The 22,138-nt window shown below is 35.9% G+C and overlaps 1 protein-coding gene and 1 non-coding gene across 2 annotated transcripts in view; both read right to left on the bottom strand.

Moving 5' to 3' along the window:
• LOC122402419 (synaptogenesis protein syg-2-like) overlaps positions 1–22,138 on the bottom strand; it is a 261,877-nt gene that overhangs the window by 59,148 nt on the left and 180,591 nt on the right. The gene's annotated exons all lie outside the window — the stretch shown is intronic.
• Positions 17,243–17,378, bottom strand: LOC122402480. The gene has a single exon (XR_006259517.1). It is a non-coding gene; the product is annotated as a U4 spliceosomal RNA (small nuclear RNA).

Here is a 22,138-nt window from a genome sequence, read left to right on the forward strand (position 1 = left end):
CATGAAGTTTGATGTACTCGGAGCCACCGTTACGAAGGATTCCGACTTACGCAGTAATGTCGCTCTAACTGTCGCCTGGTTGTTCCCATAATTTTCTCTATTCGCATTTACAAATTCTTCGCCCTGTTTGCTTTATTAATCGTCGCGAGTTCTTAACAGTTGGAGAAGAGGCCCTCCAAAGATCTTCCTACGTTTACGATTCGACCGACTAGAAATTGTTATGGCGAACCGTAGCTACACTGAGCCTCCAGCCTCCAGTTGCGGTTAGAAATTGTCCAATCCATAACTAACGCTGGTGTTGTCCGAGCAATAATAACCCGGGAAATTCGTTACTCTAAAAAAATGGCGAAGTGTTCGGTCGCGTATTATAAACCTGGTCGATTCCAGATCCTCGCCAAATCTTCTCGGTTCTTTTTCAAGCGTCCACGTATACCTGTAAATCCTCTTTTACATGGCCACGGTGCACCGATTGCCACGAACCTATGTACCTATAGAATATAAGCAAACCTCACCACATAAACACACGTACACGGCCGCGTAATCGTGTTCTATACGTCGGTATTTGTATATTTGCCGAACGAACGAGGCGCTCGACCATGAAATAAAGGAGCACGCCTGCGTTCCATATGTAAACTCCGAAGAATAGCTTATTTTAAAGCGATCGCGGAACGCTTTTCATGTCTACTTGCATGATGGAATCGTATTTTCGTTCGACCGTATCGTCGTGAAAAATGATCCGTCGCCATGAACGTCCCCCCCACTGTTTCATGTATTTATATTCTACCCTTTTTTGTGTACTGTTACAAATGTATTATACATCTCGTTTCTGGACGTAGGGACCATTTCTTCGGCGTTCGAGGAAGATACCACTCGACGCCATTTTGTTCAAGTTAAGGCTCGATCGTCTTGGGATACTTTGGATCGAAAATTGGGGAGTCTTTATAATTTAAAATTAAGATGGTCGATCTATTGGAATATATTATTTATTCGCTGGTTATAAACAGTAAATGAATTAATATTAGTTGAGATGTTTCAAATGAATGGAGTAATCACACGGTCAACGACGACGAAGATAAATAATTTATTCAAACAACAATTTCATGGCTGAAATGGGCTATCGAATAAATAATACCATCACGGACTCGAAGTGAACGCAGAATAAGAAAATGACCACGAAGACGGTAAATTATTCGAAAGATCGCAACGGGAGTCTGCACGTGGCACGCGTCATTTTTAGTTTGGTAATTTACATTATAATGCCCCGATCAAAGTAATATTTTTACAATTTAGATTAACCGGTAAACAATGTGTTAATATGCAGGTTTCATTATCGGAAGCTGAAGCCTATGAATTAAATATGTACTTAGCCCATTAAGTATCAGTTTCCGATCCAGACATCAACGTGGAAAGCATTTTTTATCCGGTATTAAAATTTATTACACAACGCGCCGATTTAAAAAAGAAATGAATTTGAGACGACCACTGCAGTTCCTTTTAAAAAACTGCATTGTTACGAAATTTGAAATTGTCTGGACTGATATATTTTCTTGGACCAAACTATATACAAATGGACGTTCAAAAAGTAACAAAAATATATTTCCGGTAAAGAATTTTTTTCTCAAAAGTACGTAGGATTTCTGGGGTATGTCCATTCACCAAAAATGATTGCAATCAAACCCTGCGACTAAAAATAATTTTTTCAGAACGATTTGAAACTTTTAAATTTTCAGGGGAACAGACAGTTATATGGTCAGGCATTATATTTTCGGTAACGAATTTTTTTCTCGAAACTGGGTAGGATTTCGGGGGTATGTGTATTCACCAGAAATGATTGCAATTGACCCCCGTAATCGAAAATAATTTTTCCAGAACGATTTGAAATTTTTTAATTTTGTCAAAAAATTTGTCTATATTCCTGAATTTTTTTCTCGAAAGTGCGTAGGATTTCTGGGGTATGTCTATTCACCAAAAATGATTGTAATCGTCCCCTGCAACTAAAAATAATTTTTTCAGAACGATTTGAAACGTGAAATTTCAGGGGAATCGTTCGTTCACGATCGGACATTATATTTTCGGTAATGAATTTTTTTCTCGAAACTGGGTAGGATTTCTGGGGTATGTGTATTCACCAGAAATGATTGCAATTGACCCCCATAACCGAAAATAATTTTCCCAGAACGATTTGAAATTTTTTAATTTTGTCGAAAGATTTGTCTATTTTCCTGAATTTTTTTCTCGAAAGTGCGTAGGATTTCGGGGGTATGCCCGTTCACCAAAAATTATTGTAATTGACCCCCGTAACCGAAAACAATTTTTCCAGAATGATTTGAAATTTTTTACTTTAATTTTTTAATAACCTGGATTTTCGTCTTAAAATTTTTCCCAGGGGTGACCGAGCACCCTGTATACGAAGGTTCGGTGTCAAGTAGAGATAGTCTGGTTCGTCCAGTCCCAAGGAGGCGTAACATCTTCCGATGAAAATGAAATTAATGTCCATCGTTCTGTTCGTTTGCGCTCGTTTTAACTTCCGGAACTAGTTCTTCCGCGTCTCCGTTCGATACTTCTTTCAACAGAGGAGCCCGGAATAATACCCAAAAGACTCGTCCCCGTTTCGCAAACTTCGTTTCCACGTCGGATACATTTATCCCCCGGCTTGGCTGTGTCCGTGAAGCAGACGTCTGCCGTGTTCATCATGTTCACTTGTACAAGTAGTCGGCAATTATTAGCCATTGTTCCGCGGAAAAGCTCCGGAGACTGAATTACGTTAGGATAGAATCGGGGTCCCCGATGTACAGCTCGGTCTCTTGGCAGTCGCCACCGAACGATCGACACACGTGTCGAAGAACTCTGTATAGAGGGAAACGGATAGGTACAAAAGACAGGGTGACAGGTTTCGAGGCCCACCACCCCCCCCTCCCTCCCTCCCTCCCACAGCACGCTTAAGGAGAAGCCAGTGAAAGAATGATGCGGTGGCGCGGTAAATGCGAAGAAAGGAATGGAAAAAAACCAGTTTGGTCGCGGGAGAGGTTGTTGAACCAGTGGAAACGAAGACTGACTTTTACATCGTCGCACAGTAGAGAAAAACGACCAAGCTTGCTCGTGAAAACCGTAGATTCATAATTAAATTGGTTAATAACATTGATTGTTAGGGGCATAATAGAATGTTGTTATAGTAGGTCAGCAAAAGAATAAAATGGCGTCGTAGTAGTTATCGTAGACGATGTTTGAGAAATGGCGGGAATTTTTAAATTGTATTGTTAAACAGCGTTCGAAGATACTTGTCTGCGGGGATAGATAATGAAAAGGACAGTTTCGGTGATTTATCGTGAAGTTTGATTAAACGGTTACGAAGGTTCGACGTTGTCCAACGTAAAACGTATAAAAACGTGTATCGTTTTTTCTCTTTTTGTTCGAGACGTTAATCCGGATAAGAATTCCTCCACGACGCATCAAACAAGTTCAATGAGATAAAAATATCGTTCGGACGAGGGAAGATTCCGGATCTTTTAGGAGAATCTTAATAAAATCTAGAGAGTCGACCGCCAACTTCTGCAAAACCGTACTTCCCCGCTCGAAATTCCACGTGGAAAATCCATAGAGCCGCATTCCGGAGGGAGATTCTTGTTCTACCCTCACTTTGGTACACCATTTCTCCCTTGGGACAGCCAAAAACCATATACAACGCGCGTGTGTTTGCGTGTGTACGTGTTTGCTTTTGTTCCATCCTTATGACATCGGACGTATGATGTATGGTAACAGGGATACACGAGTAGAAAAACTTGTCACGGGACATTACGTACAGTGATTCTCATTCGTATTTTTATCTTCCGATACTCTTTCGAATGATAAACAGTTCCATTCATATATCAAAGTCTAAATTCGGTATCCTCGATAAATTCTCATCATTTAACAAGACATTTTTACGGATACATTGACATTTATTTCACGTATAAAACCAACTGTAACTAAGACGACTCGGCAGCCATCTTTAAAAATACTTCGACACACGATGCGTACCGACTGTCAATGTTTGACATTTTTAAATCATTCTTTTAACTTATTTTTAAGACTTCAAAATAAAAAAACAGAATAAGTTAAATTTTGTACAATAATACACGGATAAGAAATTTTTAAATAATTCTTTCAGCCTACTTTTAAGACTCCAAGTGGAAAAAGAGAATAAGTTAAATTTTATACGATGATATAGAAATAAGGAAGTTAGCATTTAAGGAAGGGGGGAGGAAAAGTCAATTTTTGAAATTCTTAAATAATTCTTCTAGCATGTTTTTACGACTTCAAAATAAAAAAACAGAATAAGTTAAATTTTGTACAATGATACATAGATGAGGAAGTTAGCATTTAATTTTAAGGGGGAGGGGGAGGAGAAAAATGTCAATTTTGAAATTCTTAAATAATTCTTCCAGCTTATTTTTAAGACTTCAAATAAAAAAGGAAAATAAGTTAAATTTTATACAATAATACACAGATAAGAGAGTTAGCATTTAAGGAGGGGGATGGGGAATAGTGACAAAGGAAGGAAAAAGGAGAACGTTAATAGACGGAGGTAAAAGATCTACGGTGGAAGCGTGATCGGAATAATTCAAGGAATAGATGATGCCAGCTAGGGTAGAAAGTGGTTCACCTCGTCTTTTAAGTATTAACAACATAATCTTGTTGTAGAGCTATTTTGTACGGAGCTAAATCTCGTTTACAGAAAGTAAATTATGGCACGAGACACGAACACAGTTGAACTAGTGCAACGCAATCGTGTTGTTAAACGTTCCTCAAAATACAAAGCACACAATGAAATCTACCTTTACACCGGACGTAATTTCTTCTTTTTTATGGAATATTTTGCGACAACGTGAAATTCTAGAGAAGAATTTTTGTCAAAACTTAAAATACACTATATCGTAAATATAAATTACTGTATTTTAGTTTAACCCATATTTAATCCATATTTTTCATGTTTACTAAATACAAATAATAATAGTAAGAAAGACTTTGGGGATACAAAAATGCTAGAAATTGAATGGCGAAACTTCATACAGGGATGCAAAATAAAAAAACTTTCGTTCGAATCAAAGAGCCAAATTTAACCCGCGCCGAGGGCTAACAAATTTTTTCCCTTTTGCTTCTCCATACTGCGAACATTTTTACCATATCCTCCGAGTAAACGGTCTAGTTTTCAACATATATACAATGTATCTGTAGTGCACAATTTTTATATTTCAATTTCTTTGGCCGGAAAACGATTGGAACCGTCGAAACGTTCGTATCGAATTAAACGAAATTTCCAAAGAAGTTCGTTTTCCATGTTTATTATTCCGACTGTTCGCGTTGTTTAAAAACATTGCCATCGCGGCGAGGAAATTTAGGAGCACCGAGTAGGAAAATTCGGTACAATTATTCACGAAAGGATACTTTTTTTTAATTGAAGTTACTCCCCGAAGACGAACATTATTATAACTACCGTGCTACATGCGCGGGCATTTTTACTAGCGCACTTGTACATTCTCCCAGCTATATGACACATGGTTAAATAGAATAGAGTACGGTTAAGTACATAGAGAAAGATACATACGTCCCTTCGAACCACACCGGTGTCCTCGAGGGACTAATACGTTTCCCTGCATACACGATTCCGTTTTTCTTTTTCCGGTCTTTTTTCCGTTTAACCCGATCCCAAGTGAAATACCACGGACGTATGCCAGGATTTTCACGATTCCAAAGGTCTTGCTTTTATACCTTGACGCCACCCTAGTCCACGCAAAAACTTCCCTCTGCCCTGGCCGCGCCATTTTATTTATTCACGTATCTCAGCGCGGAGACGATCTTCCGATACGCCTCGTTTTTCACCACCAAAAAAATGGAAAATTACCAATCCCCGTCGCAAGGAAACTTCAAATTTCGTGAAAATTCCATTTAAACCAAGCTTGACCTTCGCGTGACCTCTACGCGTCCGCGCGTAAAGATACTTTAATTTAAACAATTATTTTCGATCACTGGTTTATTGAAATCCCATTATTTACGTCATTTGGAATTCGATGATTTCAGTTTCAGGCCGATAATCTTCCCTTTATAATATCCAATTAAGGAAGGTAAATCCTGTAACGAAGAGAATCCTCTTTCCCTGGTTAGTGCCTCATGTGCCCCAACAGCACGTACGTACTTACTATTAATATTATCTGTTTAAATCCATATGTCAACGTATGGTTGTTCGTTATTTCGCGAGGCTTGAATTTATCGCGCGTGTGCGCCACTGTATCTAATTAAAATATTCCTTTCGCGAAACATTTACGAAATATCGCGGGATATTGTGTTCGTAGCCTTCGTCTGTTGTTTTTCGTTTGGATTGATCAATTTTCAGCCGGCAGAACCGCGCTTTATAATAAATATTCATGAAGTTTTTATTCAGACCGCGTTATTGATCGACAAATTTATTTTGCGAGATATTTAACAAAATAGCCGCGGCATCCGCCACTTTTGGGATACTTTATACTCCCCCCTCGAATATAAAGGACGTGCACTTAACATTTTGCAAGTTTCGTAAAAATAGTTCGCTCGCGATTGTGAAAGTTTCAGAATAATATAGCCTTTTAAAGTCAGTAAACGACTATAATGTTAACGTACAGCGGAGTAGAATAATTGGAACAGGAAACACTAATTTAATTTTGCATACCACTGCGTACGACATGAAATCGTTTCAAACACACACATTCCACGTATCAACGAACAAAGCTATCTGGAAATTATATGCATGCACGTATAATTATTAGAATTGCGATCTACGATTCTTACTTATCATTTATTTTTTTGATATCCTAAAAAGCTCCGCGGATAAACGTTCGAACGAACGCAACGTCGAAGACTCGAGCGTGGCTGAAACATTGAGCACTGATTATAGTAAATTGAAAGTCGTGACAAAAACATCAATCGGACCATAAATAAGGCTGCAGTCGGAAAGAAGCAATTACCAGTGTAAAACGTAAACATGACTGTTTGACATGCAATCTGGACTACGGAGTGAGATACTATACCCATTGTCGCATATCTCTTGTTCTGTCTCTTTCACGTCCCGTTAACGACCAAGCTGACTGTATGATAGATTTTACGATCATGAACAAACGTTGTTTTACACGCGAAGTTTTTTCAATTGCTTCGCGTCGTACACTTTTATCCTATCGTTTCAATTCCCTGTTATTTCGTTTTCATGTTTATACTATACTTTGTTCGATAGCTCTTCCCTCTTCCGAGTATGTAAATAGCGCAGAAACTATAGCAAATACGATAGTGGTTCTGTCGTTTAGTTCTTCTCGGACGAGCAACGATTTTTCTGTGGTTCCTAACACTAGATTTACGGACTCAGCCAATTTGACTCATTTAAAATGAGAAATCATAACATTTTTAATGAGTCAAATTGGCTCAGTCCGTAAATACACTGTGAAGTAATTCCAAATTTTGTTGCTATATATATATTTCATTTAATCGAGACCAATAACGAGAACACTGGAATTTGAAAATTTTAGTGAAATTATTTAAGCCAATTTGACTCATTTAAAATGAGAAATTGTTAAGCAATTTCATGTTTATATTGTATATATGTAGCAATAAAATATTAAATGAGTCTGATTGGCTCAGTCTGTAAATCCAGTGTTAAACAATTTTACTAAAATTTTAAAATTCCAATATTCTCGTTATTGGGCTGGGTTAAGTGAAATATATATATAATATAACAATACAATTTTAAATCAGTCGAATTGGCTCAGTCTGTAAATCCAGTGTTGATATTGTTAATAGCGATATATTGAATTCTGATTACAATCGAAACGTACAATGTTCCTTTTTTTTATTACTAGTCGAAACAGTAGTAATTCATGAGTAATTTTTAGTAAATTTATATAGAGTTTTTTAGAGAAACTTGTAAGTATTTCCGATCGAGTCGATGAAAATAAAGGAAAGGCGAATTCATATTTCAATTTTATCCAAATCCTTGGCATCGAGAGCAAAAAGTGATCGATTTGTCGTGAACCCGGGGCACTCTTTTATCTGGTGTATGTACGGCGGCGCCGCAGAAACGAATAAGGATGTGTCGGTTAGGTGTCTGTGGGCGAAGATAGTGCGCTCACCAATAGACGACCCTTTTTGTAGATCTTGCCTAGCCGCGGGCTTGCACGAAGAGCGTCTCGATGAATACGATTGGTTAACCGCCAGATGCATTCTCTCGACGCGCGTACTTTACCTATATAAAGTGGCTTCCACGAAGAAAAGTCACCTCTTTCCTTTTTTTTTAATAAAACGCCACGTTTTTACACCTTCGATAAAAACTTACGCAATCTGGTAAATTATATCGAACGATAACGATTGTAAATAGCAACACTCGCTTTTTAACTCTTATTTTCTTGTTTTTTTTTTTTCAATTCAATTACAGTAAAATTCCGATTAGCCGGCATACTCGGGACTGGGGGAAATCAAATATGGCGGATAGCTGGACAATACCTACATGTGGAGTGAAAACAATCACAGTATACGAATAGATCATACATTCAATGTATTTTTTCAGCCATTTTCGTGTCACTGGCAACATTGCGAACAAGTTATAAAAAAGAACACAAGAGGAAGTGAGACAGAAAATGAAATTACAGAAACAATTCTGGTCAAAAAATAAATTTTCGGTAAAGAATTTTTCCTCGACAGTGCGTAGGATTTCGGGGGTATACGTATTGACCAAAAATGTTTGCAACCAACCACCGCAACGAAAAATAATTTTTTCAGAAAAATTTGAAACGTTTTAATTTCACCGAAAAATTTCTGCGCCAACCTCCCGCCGATTTTTCTTCAAATTAAATTTTAAATTTTAAATTAAATTAAAATTAAACTTTAACTTTAATTTTGTTTTTCATTTTTATGAAATACATTTACTATTGCAGGAGTTATGCCTGTCTGAAAATTGGACCATTTTTATGGAGTTTTTCTCACTTTACGAGGTTAAGGAACAGAAATTTCGGGGAAACATTTCTGGCCATAAATTCTATTTTCGGTAAACAATTTTATTCTCGAAAGTGCGTAGGATATCGGGGGTATGTGTATTCACAAAAAATGATTGTCAGTAACCCCCGTGATCAAAAATAATTTTTTCAGAACGATTTGAAATTTTTTAATTTCGCCGAAAAATGTCCGCCCCCCCCTGTCGATTTCTCTTTAAAACTAGTTTTCGATTTTTAATAAACACAACCATGGGTAACGGAGTAATACGATTTATTAATAAAAAATAAAATATATCAAATTCCTAGGATTCATTCAACTGTTTACTATCGACTGTCGAATGCACGCGGTTGTGATTTCTTTGTTGTATTTTTTGCAACATTCGTCAAAGAATAGTCAGGTTAAATATGTCGGTTACGTTCCGGATAATCGGGTTGCCGGACAATCGGAACTCTGCTGCAGATCGCATTGTTTTTTTTAAATATTATTTAAATCAAACTGAAAGCTTACATAATTGCGTTTGCGTTCGAGGGGGCCCGCGATATAACCGTTTCAGGTCCGTTCCCCGACTAATTTTCAACGAGCACGGACAGAAAAATTAATCTACACGACTTGCCTTTGGCATTCGAAAGCAAAATGCGTGAAACTACCCGACGTTTTCAATGAACGAGAAAAAAACAAATTTGTGTAATCGGGTGGAATCTCTCGTATCGTCGATTAAATTCTATCGTATCAGTTCATCGTGTGCGCCGCGTAAAAACGGGAACGTACGAACGCCTATGGGAGGAAAAACCAAATCACTGCCCGCTCGGAGTCAGAGAGGGATGGGGTAAAGGGGGTAAAGGGGGGTAGAATTTTTCGCGACGCGTATTTTAAGCCAGTAGTGTGTTTATCGCGGTATCGATATTTATGACTTTGTGATGGACGCGGTGTTACCAAGAGCTCCGATGCTGTTGCTGTCGCAGTATACGAGTTAATAATACACGGTTCGATGCCATCCAGATGTGTACGTACACACGTTCCACCGTGCGACGTGTGTGTGTGTGTGTGTGTGTGTACGCTAGTACTCGAAATTATTACCCTATTTACACGGTCTGTGCTTAGTGCATTCGGGGTGTGTATCGACGTTGCGGGGCGGAATTAAAGATAGGAATACGCGATTCAAAATACAACGTGCACGTGGCGAAGTAAAGCATATTTAATATATTTCGATTGGCCCTTCTACCACGCATGGAAAAAATTATGGTCAAGTATACTGTTGATGAGGTACGTGGCAGGAGTTGAACAGAAGATCCTCGTAAGGAGGCTTTAATCTTCGTGATGGTTTTAATGGGTCGATGATCAACAATGACTAGCTTATGGTCACTGCTGGTCAACAGTGATGTCGACATCAAGGTCAGCGGTCCAGTGAAGAGGTGGGACCAATCGAAATAGTTTCTTTGTAGACGGGACAGTCTTAACTGGTAACTTTAACGTTGGCTCTGACTGGTCTCCCTACCCTTCCATCGTCTTAGACATATAAGCAGGGCCACTGCGAAGAATTCTTCAGTCTCGTCGCGAATTCGGGAGTGTACGGATGGCCAGAAGAGTACCGGGGAACGCTGCTGACCTCTACCGACCACTACTGACCACTACTGACCACTACTGACCAGTGCCGGACGGTGATGACCAATGGTAAGAACTGTTTAAAAATTCTCTCCCCTCTTCTATTCTACCTTTTTAATGCCAATTTTGCTTCACTGAACTGATTTTGCCTTGCTTGTCTAACCGATGTTGCTATAATATGAATATTTTCTTACTTTACAGCTGGCCCAGTGGTAACTACCCTATGTACTGACAACAAGTAGTAAGTCCACTCCACTTATTTATATTTTATTATTTTTTATTATTTGTTCGATGTGAATTCAAGTTTATTTATCTATCTGATTTTATTTGGTTATTATGAATGTTCCTTTTCTATGTTTTTACACTGTTTTTCGAATCTATCTGATTGCTTTGATATGTATAATATTGCAGGACATAATAATGTAATACTGTTTTCATTCGATACCGAAGATACCCAAAGTCTCTCTTTTTAGAGACAAAGTAACCTCGTATATTATGTACTATTTTTACTTTCTCACTGCACTTGTCTGTAGTTGCAGTATTCGTAGTTTTAGAGATTCAGTGTTGGGCATATGCTTTTTACAGGTGTTAAATTTTTTTGTTTTGTTTAATCTATTAAACAAGTTCCTGCTACAGAGTTCCTATGGAAGTTTTAGGTTTATAGAAATAATAATTAAGAATTGTTACAATTTTCATTGATATTGCTTCATTTGTGTTTCAGGAAATCATCGTGGGATAAACAGAAGATAGAAGAAAGAAGAATGTATTTCATGTATTTTGTTTATGTTTTAATAATTTAGATTTATAAATGAAGGATCAACAAGGAAGAATATATTCTCTATGTACTCTGTTAGATGATTAGATAGGTAGGATGTAAATGAATTTTTGATTTATAGTTAGGCAGGAGTTTGGTTCTCTATATTGATCATTATATCAGCCAGGCAATATTTTGGTCTATTTCTCTGTTTTGTTGATGAGAATTTAGTGGCAAATTCTTTCCCGAAAAACTCTTTCGTTGGTTGCACTTTCGTTTATTGCTTTCTCGAGCAACGATCGCTGGTTACAAAAGATTTTAACTAATGGAGGGTGGTTGGGATTCGGTTAGGGCGGGTCTCCATTCGCAGCAACCTCCACGTGGTGAGACCTGGGTAATATTATTTAGCGTTTAATTAATAATCGTGTCACTCTTAGCTGGGTAATGCAATTATTAATTAAAAATTGAATAATATTAGCAAATTGGCTGCGATCCGCTTTGCATAGGTCATCATAAATACAGAGCTTCTTCGCTAGGTTAGTTTTGATTCTCATTGATTCATCAAAGATTCCAGAGTATTGTCACAGATTTGGTATAGAAGTAGATCCTTCGTTCAATGTATTTTTGCAGCCTATTTTTATGGGGTGTCGAAACCCCATTACCATTTTCGTGTCATTCGCAACGTTACCAACAGATTCAGAAATGAATTTTAATCTCTTCCATTGTCAACTCACATGTATTTACGCAACACTACAGCTGTTTGCCTATCAATACTAATTCAGTGAATAGTTTTTCAACTGAATTTTCAGGTCGGTGTAGCAGTCAGATTGGGCCACGAAAGTCCATAAGGTGAAAGGTCTACTCGTATACCTCGTGCTCGATAATTATACATAAATTTTTATGCAATTTGATTAACGACGATATCCACTGCCCTTAATTATTGGAGCTGTTGGGTAAATAAAAATAAATATAATTATTACAAGCGATAGAATAGGATAAGGATAGGTATAATAAGATTGAAAAGTAATACGTAGTATACGGACAATTGCATTCGTCGTTGCAGCAGGTCACGATTTAAAATGAATTTTGTAAACTTTTATGAATTCGATAAACTTTCTGACACTGCGCGCCAACTTCAACATTACGGAAAAAGTTTTAATTGTAAAAGTGTGTCTTCGTGAAAGCGCTTCCATTTTATACATTTGTTGATTACTTTTTTCTACGCTAATGATGGAAAATGTTTATATCGGAGTTACTTTTATTAACGCCCTTGGGAATAATAACCGTTATAAGTTTATTCGGAATATTATTGATATTAGCTATTAACTCTGAAATTGATTCAGATAACGTTTATAAAAGTCGAATTGTAAGTATAAACAAAAAGACTCGATTGAAATCCAAATCAAACAACAATATACAGGGTGTTCCACATTTTTCAGTACACTCTTCAGCAGTGTGTTCTATAAAAATAAGACTACAGTGTTATATAACAAAAAATTCAAAAATGCTTTGTCAAGAAGTTTTTACAAAAATGTGAAATGCGATGTTTCTTTATTTACTGAACAAACAAATTTACTAGAATTTTCGTGTCGAGGCGCGAAAAAATATTTTTAACGTAGAATTATGTGGATATCTTAAACATTTCTTTATCACAGTTCAGTCTCTATCTTTTATCTCAGGTGCTGAAGTATTCTTTGTGATAATTTTTTATTGTCATCAAATTTTGAACTGTTCAAGTTCATGTTCACTAAATTGGAAAGAAACTCACGACATCGAATGCTCGCAAACGATTGATTTTATTTTATTATAAATCTTTACTCTTATTTCAATGTCCAGAATCTCAACATAGTTTCACAGTTCATATTTTCGTTATAACATCTCAACAAAGCATTTACTGCCGTATAATCATTCATAGACAGAAATGTTAATTTGATTGAAACCAGAATATCAAGAGTTTTTTCGAGTAAAGTATGAAACTCGAAGATAGATCGGAGACGACTGTCGACGATCACCGTGCCGCTCTAGGTGCAGCGATTTTTACCGATCGTCGTCGATAGATTCGCGTAAATGTGTGCCCGAGTGGCGGGGACGGGCGAGAAGAGAGAAAAAGTCTCGGGAAGAATTGTAATCACGAAGTAATACGAAGCAGTAGGAATAGAAGAGGGCAGGAAGGAAACAAAGAGCGGAGAGGAATACGAGCAGATAAAGTAGAGGAGACGACGGCCGTGGAAGTTCGGAATTCAGGGTGCGCTGTTCCGTTTATGAAATATTCGATGTACTCTGCCGGCGCCTCGCGCGAATGAAATTTCCACCGGGCTAAAGTGTTTCCTAAGAGCCTTCCGGCGTATTACTAATTCAATGGGCTCCCCCGCCGCATACACATTGAACATTAAGGTGAATGATATTTCAATTGTCCGCGATTGAAAATACGTCATCAGCCGCAGACTTCGTGGAATTTCAAGCAAAACGTTCCTCGTACAGTCCCGTAGCCGTTCCTAACGATTACAATGCATCTAACGTAAACTGTCCGATGTATGGGCCAAGCGTATCGGAATTTTTCGGTGGTTTATTATCATTATTGAATAATACATTTGTGGCGCCGCTTCTCATGCTCGCCACTAGAGGGATCGCGCTCTCACAAGCGCTCGAGCGACCCCTCGGTTGCTATACTGCTATAGAACATACTAGCTGAAGTGTGTGAAACACCCTGTAGAAAAATCGCAGTTACCTATTTAAAAAATGATAGAAATTGTACAGGGTGTTCGCGACCAACCCTGGGAAAAATGTTAATGGGAGATTCTAGAGGGCAAAATAAGACGAAAATCTAGAATGTCAATTTGTTGATCGAGCCTTGGTTAAAAAGCTATTGACGTTCAAAGTTCCGCCTGTAGACTGTACTGACTATACTGACTGTACTATCGACAGCCTTACAGTTTTCTGAGTGAGACACAGTACAGTTTTCTCCACCAATAAATTGGGATTCTTGATTTTCATCTTATTTTGGTCTCTATATTATATTCCATCTCACTGTTGTTCGCGTCGTGTCTCGAATGATAATTTGCTTTGACCTCGAATCAGAGATCCTCGCGCTGTTACGTGGAACGATAAAATTAAGATTCGAAACAGAGTCGTGGTCGGAGGTTTGATGACGAACAAAATGGTCGGTTAATTGTTTGCGGAGGTGGAAAGTGAAACCTGGCGAAGGTAGTAGGCTCCTGTCGTTGGGGCGTAGATTAGGCAGAGGTGAAGAGCTGCTAAGAAAATACGGGAACGTTGACGGTAACGTCAAGGGTGGCTCCGCCCCGGCGCGATATGCACTGAAGTCGTAAATATTTATCAAGATTGGCCCCGAGGCAGAGCGACATACTCTCCACGGTATATCCGCAACTCCGTAAGTCCGTTTTCGCCGTACGCCCGAAGGTCTGCGCAGACATAAGCCACCCTTGTCTCGTTTCTTTGTGTTTCTGTTTTGTTTTTTCTTGCACTTTGGCCCTGTCCTTTCTACAGATCCACCTACACCTCCGCCACCCGCCTCATCTCCTGCCTCTCGTCCACCACCACTCTTCTGTTTTCATTTTTATGCTCCTTCCTTCTCCGGTTACCCGTTGATCCTCTTTCCCCGAGATCCATTTTTTCCTGCTTTAAGATACAGAGCTGCCATTGCATCTTCATAAAGTTCTGTCAAGAAGCGGAACTCCTGTCCCCAGAGGGGTTTAAACGACTACATTCTTCCCTTCTTTCCGTCGCGAAGAACAGTGCCGTAAACGTCAACGGTGTTCCGGTCTGGAAAATTTACTCCGCGATAGGCGTGAGCCGCAATCTTCGAATTTCTCGACGATCGAGTTCCATTTGCATGATATTTCATCGCGAGTAACAGTTTTGAGGAACATCTTTTAAAGGAATTATTATAGATTCTTAAAAAATGATCATGTTTAAGCCAGCAACGACACTAATTTCGCTCGTTGGCAACTTCTGAGCTGTGCATAGTACATCAAACTCTGAGCGCGATTGATCCAAATACATCAACTTGTGACTGTTCAACACTTTGACTGCCACGTCACCCATATTTGGGTGACAGAACTTTAAACAGTGGAACTAAAACAATGAATTCTCAGGTTGAAATGTTAAAAAAAATCAATTTTAATAGGCTTCGTAAATTTGAACGAGGTTAGAAATGTAACTATTACGACAACTTTTAAGTTGTGCAGTTTACAATTGCCTAAAATCAGAGTTTTGATCTCGTAAACAATTTTAGGATTTTAGACAGTCAACGTGTTAATAGTATTACAAACTTGAGGAATGATTTCTTCTCTTCTGGATTAATATAATTATTCAAACTGCTTCATATATTTGGTATAAAATTTCTAATTATTATTACAAGGAAAAGTATTATCGTTCGTTTCGTTTCGAAATTCTATGTTCTCTTCTGGATTAATATAATTATTTAAAGTGGTACGTAATGTAGATTCGTCAGAAATTATAATGTTTATGAATTCACTGAGCCATCAACGACCCTAATTTCGCTCGTTGGCAACTTCTGAGCTGTGCATAGTACATCAAATTCTGAGCGCGATTGATCGAAATACATCAATTTCTGACTGTTTAATAGTATTACAAACTTGATGAATGATTTCTTCTCTTCTGGATTAACATAATTATTCAAAGTGCTTTATATATTTGGTATAAAATTTCTAATTATTATTACAAGGAAAAATATTATCGTTAATTTTGTTTCTAAATTATATGTCCTCTTTTGGATTAATATAATTATGCAAAGTGATACGTTTTATAAATCCGGTATAAAATTTCTAATTATTATTCCAAGTAAAAATATTACAGTTAATTTTGTTCCTACATTCTACGTTCTCGCGAAATAATTTTCCGAATACCGGAACGTTCGTTGTAAAAAGACCAATTAATAAATCGCGGCTCTGTGAAATTTGAAAAATCAATCCATTACCTTTAGAATAAACGCGATATCCCGAATATTCGCCGGATAGGTTGAAAAGATTCTTTGTCGTTACAACCTACAGATAATATTCAATTTAAATTCTGCTCACGATACACGTAAAGCTCGCAGACTCGTGAGTCGCGTTCCACTTTCAAAGCTCGAACTCATCCCCCCCATTCATAATAACTATATTACGGAACGTGCGCGTTTAACTTTTCAAAAATTAGAAGCTGCTTGATCCGCGCGGGAACGTCGACGTCTTCGCGAAATAAAATGGTCGAATCTTTCCAGAGATCTGCGAATCGTTCTCTTCGAGCCAGTCGTTACGTACCTTAGGAGATCAATTTTCGTTGTTCGTCTCGCTTCGTTCCGATTCCGTGAAAAGAAGCAAACCCCCCTCCTGTCCCGGTAGAATCGAATTATTATTCTCCGTTTGCGTAATTAAAATTGAAAGAAAAAAGGAAACGATTCGACGGAAAGTTTTACACGATTTAAATGGGTCCGCGTTTCATAACTTACCGGATCTGAGAAAAATCTCCGAACGACAATCGCCAGAACGAAGTCGAAAACTTTTTAATTAGCCCCGGGGCCAAACAGAGATCATCCCGACGTATTCGTTCCAGAGCTTTCGAACCTTGTTACCGAATTTCCGTTATAGAATTACAACGTTATGGAATTTAACAGTCGCCGTGTTTTATAATGTCCAGTTTCGGGTGGTGGGTTTTAATAAATTCGGGGAAACAAGCCACCGGGCTCTTCCCTTTGACAAGGCCGGTTCTTTGAAAACTAACCGGCACCCTACTTGCGAATTCACAAAGGTCCGAAAGAGTTTCGACTTGACTGTAGCCAACGCTTGGATACATAGGGTGTTTCATAACATGTGGTACTTGGCTCCCTGGTGGACAGGGAGGCAAAAAACCAACGAAAATGGTTCGAAAAATACGTACTTCTTTTGACATTCTTCCTGAATTATAATCGTTCCTTCGACGATTTGTCACATATTGAAATACTAAAAGTTTCAACTAGCAATAATCGCACCTCGGTAGAACCTCATCGGTTACGATATCGCCACTGCGCAAAGCTCATATTGAAATACTAATTTTCTTCGTATAAAATATTCACCATCTTGGTTTCCTTATTTCATATAAATTTTTTGAACAATCAATTGTAGAAATTATTAAGAAATTAATTTCATAACTTTAGAGTATTTTTAACACGATTAAAGTCGAGTAGATAGAGTTTGACATTTAGTTTTGTGGCTACTGTATTTAGTACTACTAAAATTTTTCTTATAAAATATTCCACACATTGTTTTCCTTATTTCACGTAAATTTTTTGAACGACCAATTGTAGAAATTATTAAGAAATTAATTTCACAACTTTAGAATATTTTTAACACGATTAAAGTCGAGTAGATAGAGTTTGACATTTAATTTATGGCTGCTCTATTTAGTACTACTAAAATTTTTCTTATAAAATATTCACCATCTTGTTTTCCTTATTTCACATAAATTTTTTGAACAATCACTTGTAGAAATTACTTAGAAATTAATTTTACAAGTTTAGAATATTTTTAACACGATTAAAGTCGAGTAGATAGAGTTTGACATTTAGTTTCGTGGCTGCTGTATTTAGTAATACTAAAATTTTTCTTATAAAATATTCCACACATTGTTTTCCTTATTTCACGTAAATTTTTTGAACGACCAATTGTTGAAATTATTTGGAAATTAATTTCACAACTTTAGAATATTTTTAACACGATTAAAGTCGAGTAGATAGAGTTTGACATTTAATTTATGGCTGCTCTATTTAGTACTACTAAAATTTTTCTTATAAAATATTCACCATCTTGTTTTCCTTATTTCACATAAATTTTTTGAACAATCACTTGTAGAAATTACTTAGAAATTAATTTTACAAGTTTAGAATATTTTTAACACGATTAAAGTCGAGTAGATAGAGTTTGACATTTAATTTATGGCTGCTCTATTTAGTACTACTAAAATTTTTCTTATAAAATATTCCACACATTGTTTTCCTTATTTCACGTAAATTTTTTGAACGACCAATTGTAGAAATTATTAAGAAATTAATTTCACAACTTTAGAATATTTTTAACACGATTAAAGTCGAGTAGATAGAGTTTGACATTTAGTTTCGTGGCTGCTGTATTTAGTAATACTAAAATTTTTCTTATAAAATATTCACCATCTTGTTTTCCTTATTTCATGTAAATTTTTCGAACAATCAATTGTAGAAATTTTTTGGAAATTATTTTCACAAGTTTAGAATATTTTTAACACGATTAAAGTCGAGTAGAAGAACTTTGTTAATCATTTTCGTTAGTGATTGTTGTATCTCCGTGTTAGGTCTACAAAATGGTTTCTGTTGGATCGTAACGTAGGTGTGTTTACGTTTGTCGTAAAATGCAGAAAATTATCACACTGGCTAACAATCGCATATGGGAAACACGATCCAGGAAACTGTCACGTACGCAATTTTCATTAAACAGAGCTTCCTCGTATTTTGGGATAACACTAACAATGGTATGATTAAAGATGTCCTAAACGAACAAGACCGTAATCCCACCTGTTATCAAGATATCAAGCAAAATTAAAGCGATGAGTCTGTTAGAACCGACGAAGGGGTGACTTCCATATTCTCGTCCTAAAATCTGATTAGATTTCGAGCAAAATTGGTCCCCCCCCCCCGGGATAATAGTCGCTACTTTTTCTATTTTTTTTGGTCTTTCTTATTTAAAATAAATTTCAGAAAGAATTGCATCACCCATTTTGTAATTAATACACTTTGAAAAATATAGATGTTTCTATAACAATGTAAGTTCAGGTATATAAACACAATTATAAACGTATCTATATTTGCCAAAAATATATTAATTGCAAAATTAATTGAAAAACCAAAAGTCTAGAAAAAGTAGCGATTAGTAATACATTTTGGAAAATATAGTTTGTTTATTAATATAAGTATGTTTTTTTATTACTAAATATTATGTTTTCCAAAACATATTAATAATCACTACTTTTTCTAATTTTTGGGTTTTCCTTATTTAAAATAAATTTTAGATCGAATTGCACCATCAATTTTGCAATTAATATATTTTGAAAAATAGAGATACGTTTATAAGTGTGTTTATATAAAAATATAAAAATAATATAAAGTTTAGGTATTTTTATATTATTATATAAGCACACTTATAAACATAACTTTATCAAAATATAATAATAAATAATAAAATATATTAATTGCAAAATACTTTAGTCGAGCAAAGTATAATTAAATTACGAATATATTTTCGAGCATATGAACGAAAAATATAATTTAAACATTAATTTTTCAATTTCCAATGACAAAATTTCCATTAACAAAATGGATAAATATTTCAGAATCATTTTATTAAAGTAGCTGGCACTATTGTAATTTTTTCTACAATACTTTTGTCGAAGTGGCTGTTAATGTGTTATTCTTTCAATGGTTGCACGATCTTCAGCGTTCTAAATATATTACGGCGAGAATAAATTTCAGGACGACAGGCAAAAAAATCTGGGAATTATTTTATGACATTTTAATTAAAACGTTACGACATTGAAAGTCACTGTCACTAACACAATAACTCGGGGCTGAAATATACGAAAGCTCGGAAATGGATGTACATATATACGTTGAGAAGGGCAGGAGAAACTGGATGTATTATTCAAAGTCATCGTGTCTGGCATAGTCCTTGTCCCTAGTCTTAGCCCTTCAGCCTGCTTTTCCGTCTGACATTTTCTACTCATAACTCTCACTAGGTTTACAACGAAGGGAGAATTTCATCCCTTACGTTTCACATTTTTCAACTTTCTTCCTTCAAACCCGTACAGCAATTTTTTAATTCAATCTAATATACGAAATTTTCTTGAAAAATTTTCGCTCCAATTCACGAACGAGCTATTTACATAAATTTATTCTTTTCGACGAAGCGTATTCAAACGAACAAAACGAACAGAACCATCGTATTATTTTCTACATTTACAAAAATTAATTATAACTAAACTGGTATTTCACAAATATTTCTTTCCAAGTATTTTACTATGATAATACTATCAGGAAAATAAAATACTCAAATAATTCGAAGAATCTCGAAGATTTCAAAGACATCGAAAGTATAGTGAATCGCCAATACGCTACTTAGAGTTTATTAGGTTTAAAATGTAATACATTTAAATACAGTTTCGGATCATATTTTATCGAATCGTGTTCAAATATTGCTATCCTCACGACGTTTAACATTTCGAATTTCATAATTGCTGTAAAAAAATTTCATTCCAAGGGAAAGTTTCGTTTCGTCCTTGGTTGTTGGTGGACTCATTAGCAAGACCCGTCCAATTAACCTTTCCTTCTTTATTCAGAGAAATGTTTCTATGCGAATATCTAATTAATTTTCCTGCCCGAAGAACGTTAATTCAATTTACTCGGGGACTAAATTCGATTCGAAAGATAACAGTGCAATAAGAAACTGGTTTGGATGAAAGTCTGCCCTAACGTTGTTTCTTCCTAGAGTTGATAACTCGATTTCATCTATTCTCGGAAAGTACATTGTCTCTCGAGCGATCTTGATCAGGAACATTTGAGAAAGTATCAGGTAATTCTCTTGAAGCTTGATCAGTACAATTCTCTTAAGGTGCACTTAAACTTTCTTTCCTCAATGGTAAAAAAAGGAACTACTTTTGTTCCACGTAGTTTGTACCTGAATGGTGATTCAAAATACTAGTAACGTCTTTATAGTCACAAAATTACATATTAAGTCCCTACTCGTTCTAGAAAAATGAAATCAGTGTTTAGTTAACCTAAAAAATATATGTTTCAAATACTATTTGAAGTAATAAAAAAGGGTATTAAAGATTTTATTTCTAAGGCTATTTTTTGTTATATTTTACATGGATGGTGATTCAAAATACTAGTAACGTCTTTATAAACAGTCACAAAATTACACATTAAGTCCCTACTCGTTCTAGAAAAATGAAATCAGTGTTTAGTTAACCTAAAAAATATATATTTCAAATACTATTTGAAGTAATAAAAAGGGGTATTAAAGATTTTATTTCTAAGGCTATTTTTTGTTATATTTTACATGGATGGTGATTCAAAATACTAGTAACGTCTTTATAAACAGTCACAAAATTACACATTAAGTCCCTACTCGTTCTAGAAAAATGAAATCAGTGTTTAGTTAACCTAAAAAATATATATTTCAAATACTATTTGAAGTAATAAAAAGGGGTATTAAAGATTTTATTTCTAAGGCTATTTTTTGTTATATTTTACATGGATGGTGATTCAAAATACTAGTAACGTCTTTATAAACAGTCACAAAATTACACATTAAGTCCCTACTCGTTCTAGAAAAATGAAATCAGTGTTTAGTTAACCTAAAAAATATATGTTTCAAATACTATTTGAAGTGATAAAAAGGGGTATCAAAGATTTTATTTCTAAGGCTATTTTTTGTTATATTTTACATGGATGGTGATTCAAAATACTAGTAACGTCTTTATAAACAGTCACAAAATTACACATTAAGTCCCTACTCGTTCTAGAAAAATGAAATCAGTGTTTAGTTAACCTAAAAAATATATATTTCAAATACTATTTGAAGTGATAAAAAGGGGTATCAAAGATTTTATTTCTAAGGTTATTTTTTATTATATCAATTTGTAATTAAAATTTCATAACCTAGGAACGAAGTCGAAGGGAATATAAGTTTAGTGATACGAAACATATATTCCCAAGAGATCGCCTCACGTTTTATGATGTAATAGTGCTTCCACGCGCATAGCATGACA

Source organism: Colletes gigas, unplaced genomic scaffold (assembly GCF_013123115.1).
Source record: "Colletes gigas isolate AHSC1104 unplaced genomic scaffold, ASM1312311v1 Colletes_gigas_Sc00036, whole genome shotgun sequence".
NCBI classification, from domain to species: domain Eukaryota; kingdom Metazoa; phylum Arthropoda; class Insecta; order Hymenoptera; family Colletidae; genus Colletes; species Colletes gigas.